Here is a 15343-nt window from a genome sequence, read left to right as displayed (position 1 = left end):
ATATGTTTTGTGTCAAACAGTATATCACTTCAGTTTCTATAAAACAGTCTACATTTTTTTGTAAATTTCATTTATTTAGCTTATTGGCTTTCATTTTGATGGGGTGTCAAATTTTTGATTTTAATAGCTAAATATTGTTTTCTTTGTAAAACTAAAAATGTATTGCCAACTCTGGTAAAACATCACTTAGTAAAGCCAAATTTCTTATTAAAAATTATTTTATTTTGGGGTAAATTATTTTACGTCTGGGTAGCTCAGTTGGTTAAGCGTCCAACTCTTGATTCTGGATCAGGTCATGATCCCAGGGTCGTGAGATCAAACCCCACATCAGGCTCTGTGCTGAGCCTGGAGACTGCTTAGGATTCTCTCTCTCTCTGTCTCTCTCTCTGTCTCTCTCTGCCCATCTATCCCACTCACACTGTCTCTCTAAAAAATAAATAAAATAAATTTAAAAAAATTAAAAAAGAGGAAAGATAAATGATAGATAGATAGATAGATGAGAAGGTTATACAGTGTCTACCTGGCTTATCTCCCTGAGCACATGGACCATGAAAGCCCACTGCTGACAGGTAAGACGTTCAACTTCCCTGACAATGTCATGCTGAAACAAATCACATGTAAGACCACACAGACATGATGATTCTTAACGATCTGGAGACATCACAGCCGTCAGCTTTTTGATTCCTGCAGTTTAGACACCAGACACAGAAGGGAGCAACCTTAGCTTATTTGCTCCATACTGTGGAAGCTGTCACCTCATGGAAGACAGAAATTTCATGCTCACCGAGCAATACAGATTCAGGAGGAAAGTAAACGTTGATGTTTGCAGTCACCTAGGTGTAAGATTTGTTTCACTGTTTCCAACTGTGTTAATCCCTTTTTATTCTTTTGGTGAGCTCTTCCAGAATTAGCTACTTCTGCTTGTAGGCAATGAAATGTGTAAGGAACCCACATCAAACGTTGGCCCAGTTATGAGCATGGCCTTTCCCTTTACTTGAACTCAGTATTAAGACTTTGTTTTTTTATATTCCAGTCCCAGAAATGATTTCCACTATAGAAGTTATCTGCAGGCCATCCTATGCTTTCTAGCAGTTGCCTACAACTATGTCCTAGCTTCTCCAAGACACTACACAGGGTGGCTTTAAATATGTATTAAACTAAGAGGCATTCTCTCAAATGAGTTGAAATGCATTTTATTTTCAGACAACCTACATGGCATGTTTTTCTTTTCTTAAAAACAATGCCTCTGCTCCAAATAAATCAAGGTCAAAGTCGCTGAAGAGCTCAAGATGGCATCAGTCCCATTTGTCTAAGCCCTGGTGGTGTGTGAGGAGCGGCAGCCAGTTATGACAACGGGTGATACATCCAAATTAATGGCCAAATTCATGAACATTTTTCCATTTCTAAACCATCCTTAAAGAAAATCATATATGGGGTCATACCTCCTCACCATAGTCCAGAAGAACGATCATGATATCCGGATTCATGTTTCCACCAGTTGAAAAAAAAGGTCATTTTTTTTTTGAAATTTGCAAGGATACGCTTAATTTGTTCCATAGCCCCTGCCATAAAAGGTTTTCCTCTCTCTGGCCTCTGTTCTTCAAGTCTGCCTTTGATTGATTTCATATAATATTTTATGTGCTCCTTGTAGGCTTCTTATGTGAAACTGGTTTCCTGAAAGTGATGGTTCACGACAGTATCAGCACCGGTGACTACCAACCTTTCAGCCTTCAGCGGAGCCATTTCCACGAATGAGCAAGTCATTCATGTTACCTTCTGTCCTACTGAGTATCTTCCCCTAGAAGACACCTCTAGACACAGCCCTCCGCGATCTCCCGGATCTTATAGAAGTCGGAGAACATCTCACTACGGCTGATGAGGTCCCAGGAGATGATCGTGATCGCAGACGGAGAGACAAGACGGTGGCATGGGCTTGGCAGGAGCCAGGAGCCAGGAGCCTTGAGCAGAGTGCCCCCAGAGCTGCACTCGCTGAGAGCGCGGAGAGGCCAGAACAGTGAGTTGTTTTTTGTTTCTGTTTTGTTTTTAACTCAAAGGTAACTGAAGAGGTAAAAGGAAAAAAAAATAATTGAAACAAGCAATGATCTATAGAAAGTCATGGTAAACATAGTAATTTTTTTTAAATGTTTATTTTTGAAAGAGAGAGACAGAGCACCAGTGGGAGAGGAGCAGAGAGAGGGAGACATAGAACCCGAAGCAGGCTCCAGGCTCCGAGCTGTCAGCACAGAGTCCGATGTGGGGCTCGAACACCAGCTGTGAGATCATAACCTGATCATGGTTAATTTTTTACCTAATCAAAGGAGAATGCTATGAGTCAACACATTTTTTAAACATAACAAAAACTACAATCGTCCAAAACAAGGTATATCTCATAGGATCAAACCATCAAGTTCTTATTTGAAAGAGCAGGTGTGTGGAGCGCAGGGTAGCTAAGGCATAACCATGCCAAATATCAGAGCTGAAGAAAAAATAAAACTGTGTATATACTTCCTTTTTGCCAGAAATAGGTGTTTTCTGTGGAAAAAAAAAGATGCTGGTTCAAGCCTTTAGGCACTAGCTGTAAAGAGCTGAATATAAATAAGTCACCAGATGCAGAAACCTTTTGTGGTTTCCTTGCTAATAGACTGGCATCCTCCTGAAAGGAGTAAGGAGATGGACTCAGGATAGTTGATGAGAAAGTACCATGAGTGACAAGGTCACAGCTGCCTGATGTCCTGGCTCTCCCCTCTGCCCCCTTCCTTATGGATTGTTTTCAGTTGATTTATTTATTTTGAGAGACAGAGGGAGAGCGAAAAGGAGCAGGGGAGGGGGAGAGAGAAAGGGAGAGAGAGAATCCCAAGAAGGTTCTGCGCTATCAGTCCAGAGCCCCATGTGGGGCTTGAACTCATGAACTGTGAGATCATGACCTGAGCAGAAATCAAGAGTCAGAGGCTTAACAGTTGGAGCCCACCTAGGCGCCCCCTTCCTTATGGAATTCTAAAGCAAAAGCTTAAGCAGTTACAATCCCCAGAAATGATGGATCTTATTCACATCTAGAATGATAAGGAACTATGTTTTGAAAAATGAGAACATTTGGCAAGATGCTTGTCTGTGATATGAAGCAAATCTAAGATAATATAGGTTTCCTACAACCAGACCTGAAGGGTGTGATAAAAATTTCAAAAATACAAAAGAGACAAGAAAAATTAGGGAATATAGCACTGAAAGGAATAGAAAAAAGACCCACTGTGAATAGCAACTCTGTAAAAAGACAACACAACATGTGCACACCTAGAGATCTAAAAGATGGATTTGGGAAAACAGTTCCAAATTAGATTAAAACAGCCAATAATACATAGAGAGATTAGAGACAGAATCATCACTGTGGGTCAGAATAAAGACTGCATGTATATGTAGTACCAAACCTAGTTAAATACAGCTCCCAGACTAGTCATAGCTAAACCGGTGTCTAGAAAAAGCCACAGTCATTTAGAGTTGAGTCCCATCAAATGCATCACTAAGGTTACGAGGACAATCTTGCCATCTTGAAAGTGCATGACATATCAGAGTCCGTTCATTCTTTGCTCTTCTATAAGATACTGCACACACTTTTTTCTCTTCCTTACTCTTGAAAATAGGGTATTAGTTAGCAATACATTACTTGAATTAAGAAATATAGCGGTGAAGAATCAGAAAAAAAAATAGATGATCAAAATGAGCCAGTAGAATTAAGCAGGGAGGATCAGGGAGAGTTAAATTTATATTCATAGCATAGATTGTCGCCAAGATTGACATAGAAAATGAAATGAAAAGTCTTCTACTGAAGTCTAACCACTGTCAATACATTTAACAGAATAGCTGTAGATTAGTTAGCTGATCACAGTCCAGAGTTTGGATGTGAGATTTTCAGGAAAAAGAACACAACTTTGTCAAGATGCTAATGCATTATTTGGTACAGAGTATTAAAAGACCAACAAGAATCTGGTTAGTTTACAGTTCCACCCATTTTCCATTTATGTACTGTTTCTTGCAACAAGTTGATGTGCAGATAAATATTTACCTCTCTACTATAGTGTAAAGGATATAATAAAATATAATTCTGTGATCTCCCAGATTTTATATTGGCTCTAAATTGTTTAAAATGTATGAAATTTAAGAGGTAATGGAATGAATTTAATTTAGAAAGTAGCATGTAAGATATATGTAAGATTATATTAGTAAAAGGGAAGTTAAAAAAACTAGTATGAAATTATTTTGTAATTCACCAAAAATATTGAGTTTCTAATCAAGATCTAAACACAATTTAGGAATTCAATATCCAAAGATTAAGAAGGCATTATTTATTTAACAATTATCAAATACTTTTGATAGGTCATTTATAATATCACTACTGTTCTTGGTAGTGTGCATATTGCAGTGAATAAAGCAGACAAAATTTCTGGTTTGTGGAGCTCAAATTCTAGCAAGAGGAACAAAGGTCTGCAACATGAGCAGACGATTGGCCCATAGATAGTGGGTCTCAAATGTGGTTAGTTTTGCTCCAGATGGGGACAACTTACAAGTGAGAAACAAAGGAGTTGAGTAAACATGCAAGGAAAAATAAAAAGCAAGGTTGGGCCATGTCATTTAAATTGTAGTGGGTAGATAGGGAATGGATGACATATACAGGCAAAGGTTGTTTAAATGTTAATAGGATCCATGGATTATAAATTTTGATGGAGTTGAGTAGTTTATGGATTTGACGTAGTAGAGAGAGAATTCTGCCCTTAGGAAGCAGTGTGCAGTGAAACCATGCACACACACACACACACCACACGCACACGCACGCACACGCACACACGCGCGCGCGCGCACACGCACGCTGACAGGCACACAAAGCCTAAATACAGCAATTCAGGATGGTACTCTGAGAACCTTGCTTAACACAGTTGGAATGTCAGTAAGTAAAGAACATGAGAACAATTTAAAACAGCACTACTGAAGGAAGACTGGAAGAGTTCACATCATCAAATTAAATAACTTTTGAAAGACAAAAGGCATATGGAATCATGGTATTATAACAAAAATTTTCCAGTCAGACATGGAAGCCACTGTCTGTTCAGAATGTCAGAAAGCTGCAGAGAAAGAAAGGTAGGAAAAAATAGGAATGATGGTAATCTGTACGCTGAATATCTGTAATCTGTTAATGCTACATACTCGCTCCCAGCGTGAATGAAAAATATATACTTCATGCTAAAAGCAAGGAATAGTTTTGGAGATTTAGGACTGTCTGCAAGGTCAATGTCAGGATACTTAATGAGGGCATTGTACCTTGCTGAATAATCTTCAATTTGGCATTTGAAAGGATTCCTTATTCTGTCGTTTTTCTATTCTCTATGAAAGAGATCATTGTTTTTGTGTGCATTCAATGAGCCCTTCAACTTTCTATTGTGAAATATAGAAACCTAATAGGTAAATCTTGATAGAAATAATCCTTTCAAGTTACCTACATTAAACCAATGCATCCTTTATTTGTAAACTAGGAGAGACAACTATGACCAGACATGTGAGAAAACCTGAAAAATAACAAACAGAACAACCAAAGTGGCAGCAATTAGCATTTAACACTGAATGTAATGGAAATAAATCAGAAATTTTTAAAAATTCCACTGAATACATTCTAAGATTTACTGTATACGCAAACATCAAGAAGTGTTTTTAGGTGGACCAAAAACATGTACAAGAATGCTCACAGAAGCTTTATTTAAAATTGACCTAAACTGGAAATAACCCAAATTGCTTACATTAATAGAAAGGAAAAACAAAGTATAAAATTTGCACAATGGAATTCTGTGCAACAACCATAAAGTAAAACAATAACAACAAAAAGAACTAACTACATATGATAATAGAATGCATTTCATGGACAAAATTGGGAGTGAAAGAAGTCAGAAAAAGACTGCACAATGTTTGATTTCAGTCATGTAAAATTCAAAGTTGGGCAGAAGCCATCTACTATAATAGATATTTGAGCTGTGATTACCTTTGGAGGTATTAGGTACTCAGAGGGAAAGAGAATGTTAGATTACATAGATAAAGATACAGATGATATAGTTGATATTGATTAGATACAGACAAATAGATATAGATATAGGTATAGATGATAATGATAGATAGAGATAGAGATGATGATATAGATATAGATATGATATATAGATATAGGCATAGGTATAGTATATATAGATTAGATAGATAGATAGATCTATATGTCTATATAGATATCTACATATAATTAATCTATTTGCTTAGATTATATATCACTGGGGAAATCAAAACAATCAAAAGGTATTCTCAACATCATCTATTAATGTCTGTACCAAACAATTCTACCCTGTCTCCAGTAATTATAGAAGTAATTGTGCTCAAATATAAAGCCAAATTTCCAAGTTTCTGTTGGATTTCATTCCCTCTGGTTTACTCAGAAACATCATTTCAATACCCATCACCAGGAGGGCACCTGTTGGGATGAGCACTGGATGTTGTATGGAAACCAATTTGACAATAAATTTCATATTAAAAAAAATAAACTTTTTTAACAGTAAAAAAATAGAGATAATGTTAAAAAAAAACATCATTTCAGCCATTCTCTCTTCTCTATCCCTTCCTCAGTCATTTCCCACTCTCAATTAGATAATTAACCATATTGATTCTTTCTCTATCTCATGAAAATCCTTCCTTGATCCCAATCCCCCTTCCTGTCTGGATCAATTTTATTCTCATTTGCACTTAAGTTCTTTGAATTATTTTTCTATACTCATAATCTCCAAGACCTCATTTCCTAATATCTCTTAAATTCACTTCAGTAATGCTTTCTCCTTGATTATGCCACTGACACAGTTCTTGTCAATATCATCAATGATTTCCATTTGCTAAATTAAAATATCAATTTTCAATCTTCATCATACCTGATTTGTTAGAGATTTTGACAGGATTTTGTTCACTCTCTTCTCTTTGAAATGCTTTGGTAATGATTGTCTTTGACAAACAACTCACTTTACCCCCTACTTCACTGGTCACTCCTTCTGAGTATTCTTAGCTGGTTACTGTATCCTAAATCTATTCACCTAGATTTTTCCCAGTTTTTTTAAAAAAATTTAATTTTATTAATTTATTTTTGAGAGAAACACGGAGAGCGAGCAGGGGAGGGGCAGAGAGAGAGGGAGAGAGAAAATCCCAAGTAGGTTCTGCACTGTCAGCACAGAACCCAGTGCAGGCTTTGAACTCGCACACCATAAGGTCATGACCTGAGCTGAAACCAAGAATCTGATGCTTAACTGACTGAGCCACGCAGGCATCCCTTATTTTTTTTAATGACCACATTTGACATTTAACGTTTTATGAGTTTAAACTGTAAAGTGTGCTACTTTTGCACATATATTGCACATACGTTGTAATAAGATTGCTAATGTAGTGGTATTTATCTCATTCCATACTTATGGTACAATATTATTATTTATATTTGTTATACTGTGCATTATATTTCTATGACTGATTTACCACTCATGACAGTTTTGCACCCTTACATACTATCAATCTTATCTCTCCCATCCCTGGTAACTACCATTTTACTTTCTGTTTTTCACAGGTTTAGTGTTTTAGGTTCCACGTAAGTTATACTGTACTTGTCATTCTCTGTCTGACTTATATCACTTAGAATAATATGTCCAAGATCCACCCACACTGCCACAAATGGAAATGTGTTCTCCTTTCTCATGGCTGAATAATATTCCATGGTGTATATGTACTCCATATTTTTTCTGCACTGTTGATGGGCATTTGAGCTGCCCATCTGTTGATGGGCATCTGTTGATGGGCATCTGTTTCATCTGTTGATGGGCATTTGAGCTGTTTCCATATCTCGGTTATTGTGATTGATGCTGCAATAGACATAGAGGTCCATATATCCTGTTAATATATACCAAGAAGTGGAATGGCTGGAGCATATGGTAGCTCTATTTTGAATTTTTGAGGAATCTTCATACAGTTTTCCACAGTCTTTGGACCAATTTACATTCCCACCAACAACGTATAAGGGTTCCCTTTTTACCACCTGTTGTCTCTTGTCTTCTTGATGGTGGCCATTCTAAGAGGTGTGAGGTGATACGTCATTGTGATTTTGATTTTCATTTCCCTGATAATTAGTGATGTTAAAGTCTTTTTTCTTTTCTTTTTTCTTTTTTTCTCTTTCTTTCTTTCTCTCTTTCTTTCTTTCTTTCTCTCTTTTTCTTTCTTTTTTGTTAAAAGTCTTTTCATGTGCCTGTTGGCAATTTTGTTCTCATCTTTGGAAAAATGTGTATTTAGACTTCTGCCAATATTTTTAATCAGATCGTTTGTGTTTGTGTTTGTTATTAAGTTGACTGAATTCTTTATATATTTTGGATATTAACCCCTTATCCAATATACGGTTTGTAAAAATTTTCTTTCATTCTGTAGGTTGTCTTTTCATTTTTTTGTTTCTTTTTTGGGGCAGAAGCCTTTGAGTTTGATGTAGTACCATCTTTTGCTTTTGGCATCTTGTTTAAAAATTATTTGCTAATATGAATATCAGTGAGCTTCTACCTGTGTTTTCTTCTAGAAGTTTTATGGTATCAGATCTTATGTTTCAGTCTCTGATTTATTTCAGGTAAGTTTTTTTGAATGGTGTAGCTTGTGTCTAATTCCATTATCCTGCATGTGTTTTTTCAGTATTCTCAGCACCATTTATTGAAAACACTATCCTTTCCTCATTGGGTATTCTTGGCCCCTTTGTCTGATATTAGCTGTCTGTCTGTGTGTGACCATTTAATTCTCAGCTGTCTATTCTGTGCTATTGGTTGATGTGTCTATTTTTCTGCAAGTACCGTACTCCTTTAATACTATGGCTTTGCAGTGTAATTTGAAATCTGAACGTATGATAGCTCCAGCATTGTTCTCTTTTCTCAGGCTTGCTTTAGGTACTCATAGTCTTTTGTGATTCACATGAATTTTAGAATTGTCTCTTCTATTTCTGTGAAGAATGCCTTTGCTATTTGGTTGGAGACTGTGTTTAATCTGCAGATGGCTTTGGGTAGTATGGCCATTTTAACAATATTAATTCTTCTGATCCATGAATACAGAATGTCTTTTCATTTGTTTGTGTCTTCTTCAATTACTTTCGGCAAAATTTTGTATTTCCATTGTACAGAACTTTAATACCCTTGGTTAAATTTATTCCTAAGTATTTTATCATTTTCGATGCATGTTGTTATTTTGATGCATGTATCCTACTGTATACAGGATAGTTTTGTTACTTTTTCAGATGTTTCATCATTACTGTAAAGGAATGCAACTAATCGCTGTATGTTGATTTTGCATCCTGTCTCTTTAGCAAAATAATTGATTAATTCCAACAGTTTTTTGAGAGACTCTTTGGCATTTTCTATACATAAAATCGTATCATCAGCAAATAGCAACAATGTTACTTTTTCCTTTCGGATTTGGATACTTTTTATTCCCGTTTTGCCTAAATGCTCCAGCTAGGACTTCTGATACTGTATTAAATAGGAATGGTGAAAGTGGACATCCTTGCCTTGTTCTTGATCTTAGAGGAAAAGCTTTCAGTATTTCTTCCATTGAGTATAACACCATTACTAGATTTAGTAATTATGCCCTTAATTATGTTGAGGTATATTTCTTCTATACCCAATCTGTGAAGGATTTTTATCATGAAAAGATGTATTTTGTCAAATGTTGTTCTGCATCTATTGAGATGATTCTGTGTTTTTTTTATCTTTCATTTTATTGATGTGATATATTACATTTATTGATTTTTGTATATTGAAACATCCTTGCATCCCAGGGATAAATCCCACTTGGTCATGATGTACAATCCTTTCATCGTGTTCTTGAACTCAGTTTGCTAAAATATTGTTGAAACTTTTCGTGTCTATATTCATCAGGGATATTTGTCTATAGTTTTCTTTTATTGTGGTGTCCTTATTTGGTTTTGGTATCAGATAATGCCAGCCTCATAAATGACTTTGGACTTCCATATTCCCTCCTCTTCGGTATTATGGAAGAGTTTGAGGGGGCTTGATATTAATTTTTCTTTAATTCCTCTTTAAGTGTTAATTCTTCCTCACTGAAGCCTCTGGTTCCATAGTTTTCTGTGTTGGGAATTTTTAAATTACTGAGTCAATATTTTTACTCATTGTTGGTCCATTTAGATTTCCCATTTTCTTCTGATTCAGTCTTAGTAGATCATGTATTCCTAGAATGTATCCATTTCTTCTAGCCTATATAATTTCTCACCATATAATTGTTCATAGTAATGTCTTATGAGTCCACGTACTTCTGAAGTATCAGATGTTAACATCTCCTTTTTCATTTCTAATTGTATTGGAATCTTCTCTCATTTTTTCTTTTTAGTATAGTTAAAGCTCTGTCAATTTTGATTATCTTTTCAAAGAATCTTCTCTTAGTTGATCTTTTGTATTATTTTTCTTGTCTCTATTTCCTTTATTGCCACTCTGATATCTATTATTTCCTTCCTTCAGCTAGCGTTAGGTTTAATTGGTTCTTCTTTTTCTACCTACCTGAGGTACAAATTTAGGTTGTTTATTTGTGATCTTTCCAATATCTTAATATATTTATTTATTCCTATTAACTTTTCCCTAAAACTGCTTTTGCTGCTTCCCACAATAATGAATATGCTGTATTTCCATGTTAATTTGTTTTGAGATAATTTTTGAATTCCCTTCTAGTTTCTTCTTTTATTCAATGGTTGTTTAGAAGTGTACTGTTTAGTTTAATCATAGTGTTATATCCTCTCACTTTCCTTTTGTTGACGATTTTTAGTTTCATACTATTGTGATCAGTCAATATTAGTTCAATCCTTTTAAATTGCTAATATTTGTTTTGTGGCCTATCATATGACCTATCCTGGAGAATATTCCATATGCACTTGGGAAGAATGTATGTTCTTCTTTATATGTTCTTTGTATGTCTTTTAAATCATTTTTTTTTCCTAACGTGTGGTTCAATTCCAATGTTTTATTCTTATTTTCTGTCTGGATGACCTATCCGTTGCTGACAGTGGAGTCCTCTAATATTGTTATATTGTTATCTATTTCTTCCCTAAAGTCTGTTATTTGCTTAATATATTTTGAAGCTATGGTTTCAGGAGTGTATATATTTATAATTGCCTTATCTTTTTTGAGGTACTGACTTCTTTGTCATTATATAATCACCTTTGTCTCCTGTTACACCTTTTGGCCTGAAGTCCATTTTGTCTGATATAAATATGGCTTTGCCTTCCTCCTTTTGGTTTCCATATGGTTGAAATATCATCTTCCATTCTTTCACTTTGAGCCATTTGTGTCTTCAGGGATGAAATGAGTCTTCCGTAGGCACCATGTAGTTTGGTCTTGAATTTGTATCCATCCATCGACTCTGCATTTTGATTGGTGAGTTTAATCCATTTACATTATAGTGATTATTGATATTTAAGGATTTACTACTAAATCTCACAGTATTAAATTACAGTGATTTTGCACAGTGTTTTATGAAAAACTGCCTCTGTTGCCACAAGAAGTGAAAAACCTTTCTTGTTTAAGTAAGGTTTTGTTTACTTTGATTGTAACCATTGAACCAGTTGGTAATTAGGAGCCTTCCTTTTACCTTCCAGAAGGTGGCGATATAGCACAAGTTTTTGGTGTCTCTTAGGCATGGCATACAGCCTCTAAGACTGGGAGCACCTACGTTTAAAAATAAAAATGGCACAGAAGGACAAAAAAGAGGAGGGTGGCAGCAGAGTGGGAGGTGGTGTGCTTTGGGCTCAGTAGGGGGATCCTTGAGTGGGGTGTCCCCGGGGGCCTGTGAGCTCTCTGCCCTCTTTCCAGAAATTGAGGCAGTCGACAGGATGTTATTTCCTTGAGTTCTTTTTGTCTGCCTTCTTCCTTTCCCTTTCCTTCACCTTCAGTCACTGAGGTTTCTCCCCAGGGACAGCAAATGGGTTCCTCCGTCTGCAGCACTCAGAGCGGGGCAGACCCCCCACCCTCTGCTTTCACATTCCACTTCCCCTGGCAGAAAGGTCATGATTGGCATGTTGTCTGACCTGCCACTGTCACATCTGCCAATGCTCCTCCTACTCTGCAGTTTCCTTCAGGATCCAAAGTACCCAGTTTTGTGGACACCGCTGGATGGAACTCCTGGCTGTCTTGGTGTACTGTGCACAGGTGCTTTTTGCCTGTTTGTTTATGATTAAATGATTAGCTGTATATCAAAAAGGATAGAGAAAAAGAACAACTCATGGCACCATCATGCTGATGTCACCCGGTCCGTTTTTGACTCTCTTCTGGTTTCTATTTATCGTTTTTGTTCCTTACCACACTTCCTCCTTCCCTTTGTGATCTCGTGGCTAATTAATGACATCAACGTGCTGGCCACCTGTACCTCCAGTCTATTATCTCACCTCAATCCATATCTACATAGAACTGCATGTTGGATACTTCACAGTTAACCTGTCTAAAACTGAACCCCGTCATATTTCTTCCCATATCTGTACCACTCACTTTGGATTTAGGCCACGTTATCTTTTCAGGTGCGTCAGACTAAAATTCTGAAATTTTTCTTGACTTCCCTTTTATTTTATCTCGCAACCACTTTCAATCAACAGGCAGATATTGTGCGATATCAAGCAGTCATATTTATAAAAAATCAATCTGCCCGAGAGTGGAAGTATTTTGACATGAAGAAGGAATAACAGTATAACTAAAGCCAGGAAAATCAGTCACCTATTGCATACGTTCAGGCAAAAATAACAGTATTTCTATAACTTGATAAAAATATCTGCTAAAAAATACCTGTAACTAACAACATACTTAATCGTCCAAAGTTAGGAGCGTTTCCCAATAAGACGCAGAACAGGGCAAGGGTGTTCCTGCCTACACTTCTTTTCAACATTGTACTGGAAATCTTACCTAATGCAATGCAAGAAAAGTAAGGCAAATAAATGGTATATGGATTTGAAAGGAAGAAACTAAAATTTTGTTTACAGATGACATGATGCCCATGTAGAAAATCCAAACAAATTGACCCTAAAAAATATCCTAGAATTAATAATATGTGATTATCTTATACCAACGTTGCAGGATACAAAGCTAATATATAAAATAAATTGATTGCCTACGTGCTAGAAATGAACAATTGTAGTTGCAATTAAAAACACAATATTATTTATATTAGCAACCCAAAAATCGAAGTACAAAAGTGTAAATCAAAATATAAAAGGTATATATGAGGAAAACTCTGAAGAAATAAATCAAAGAACAGCTAGTAAGTAAAGAAATATTTCACGTTCATAAATAGGAAGTCCCCATAGTGTCATCAAGATCTTAGTTCTTTCCAACATGATCTATATGTTCAATACATACCAATCAAAATCTCAGCAAATTATTTTGTTGATATTGACAAAGTGATTCTCAAGTTTATATGGGGTAAAAGATCAGAATGTCGTCAATGATACTGCTATAACTTTGTGTGGTGACAGATGATAACCTGACTTATTATGGAGATAGTTTTGTAATGTATAAAATATATAAAAATATCAAATCACAGTATCTAAAACGAATTTATCTAAAACGAATAGGATATTGTCTGTCTATTGTTATACTTCAATCGAAAATGCGAATTATGTTGATTAGAATCTTACTGAAAGATGTCTTCACCCATATATTTTTTTCAAAAGATATTCTTTATATTATCCTTTGTTGAAAAGTGTTGTTTCCTTTGATAAGAATTTAAACTTTCCCTCTTATTTCTCACTTGAAGTGCTCCATTACCCGTTAACAGACATCTCTGCCCCAGGCTCCAGTGTCCCCAACCCATCCTTCACAGCAGCTAGAGTTGTACTTGATAAAAGTGTATCAACTCACCTCCTTTGAATCCCTCAATTTTTTCTCATCACCTTTAATGTAAATGTAAACTAACAAATACAAGTCACATTCCAGCTTTATGTTCTTCTCCAAACTCTGACACACAACAAAAAAGCAAATACTGAAGGTAGAAAGCTTATATGTAGAAGACTCTCTCATACCTGTCTGACTTCCTACACCATGGTGTTGTCCATGGAGCAACGTTCCTTTTATCTCTTCCTCCAAATCTATCTAAAATCTATCTATCTATCCTCACCTCCTAAAAAAAATCTGTTTATCTATCCTCACCATCTGTAGTGGTGGACCTTTATGTATTATTCTGTAATACAAGTATTACTTGTATTAAGTAATTTCTCAACACTAAATATGAAGTATTAGTTTGTATATTAAATCACCATGGTTCTCCTCATGATTCACTGTACTCATCCTTCAAGATTCCAGTCACCTGCATATCCTTTGAAGTCTTCCCTAAACCCTTTTCTGACCAAGCTTACTTTCATGATGACACATTTCCTTGTTGGTGCTTAATTATGACTTGTCGATGGAGGGGCAGGCAGTGAGCGTTAATAAATTCCCTCAGCGTCCTGAAATATTCCAAAGGAAACACAATCTAAGTAAAACAACTGGAGAAATGCGGGTTGAAGAGGGAGTCTTCTGGCTCCCCATAACCACCCCCTTCCAACCTAGGCTTCTCCTATATGGAAAATCTGGAGCCATCACGGCACTGCCCACACTCTATAGTTATTATTAGAGTCCTTCTGTTTTAAACCAAAATCATTCAAGTGTTTCAATTATAAAATTTTGTTCTATGTATTCAGAATCTAGCTCAGTACCTGACAGATAGCTGATCAGAAATAAGCATTCCTATATTTTGCATTTAGTAGATTCCTTAGGCAAAGAAAAAGTAAGCCTCTTTGGCAGAGAGACTATTTTTTTATATGAGTTAAATATGTGGAAGTGTGTGAAATTTGGGAAGCATCTAGTCCAACACTCTATCTAAATGATAGAGAAGGCCTGCATCCTGCCAAAGAACACAAGCTTTTGTGAATGACGGAATTCTGGAAACTTTGATGTACGCAATTATTTTCAGGTAAAAGGGCATTCTAAGTTGCGAGGAGGCACAACATTTGTGTCAAATGTCTTTCTTCTAAAAGTGACCACATACAAAACTGATGCCATGTCTTAAAATACTGGGACATTAAAATTGATACCGAACTGAGTAAATGGTTAAGGTATAGTTTTCAAAAGAAAAATCTATATTATGAAAAAGCATTTTATGATATTGATACATAGAAAAGACATTAGGAGTAAAAACAAGATTACAACAAAAATAGTACATTTAAGCCTACATTTCATTTTCTCAGAATTGTTAGTACATAGTATGTTAACTGCATACTCCACTTATTCAATTTCCT

The 15343-nt window shown here is 35.9% G+C and overlaps 1 pseudogene; it reads right to left on the bottom strand.

Moving 5' to 3' along the window:
* Nucleotides 1-1383: 1383 nt before the first annotated feature.
* Nucleotides 1384-14379, bottom strand: LOC115512958 (annotated as a pseudogene).
* Between the last annotated feature and the right edge of the window lie 964 nt (nucleotides 14380-15343).

This window comes from Lynx canadensis, chromosome B1 (assembly GCF_007474595.2).
Source record: "Lynx canadensis isolate LIC74 chromosome B1, mLynCan4.pri.v2, whole genome shotgun sequence".
NCBI lineage: Eukaryota > Metazoa > Chordata > Mammalia > Carnivora > Felidae > Lynx > Lynx canadensis.
The sequence above is the reverse complement of the archived record's forward strand: the minus strand, read 5'-3'. Positions and strand labels throughout refer to the sequence as shown.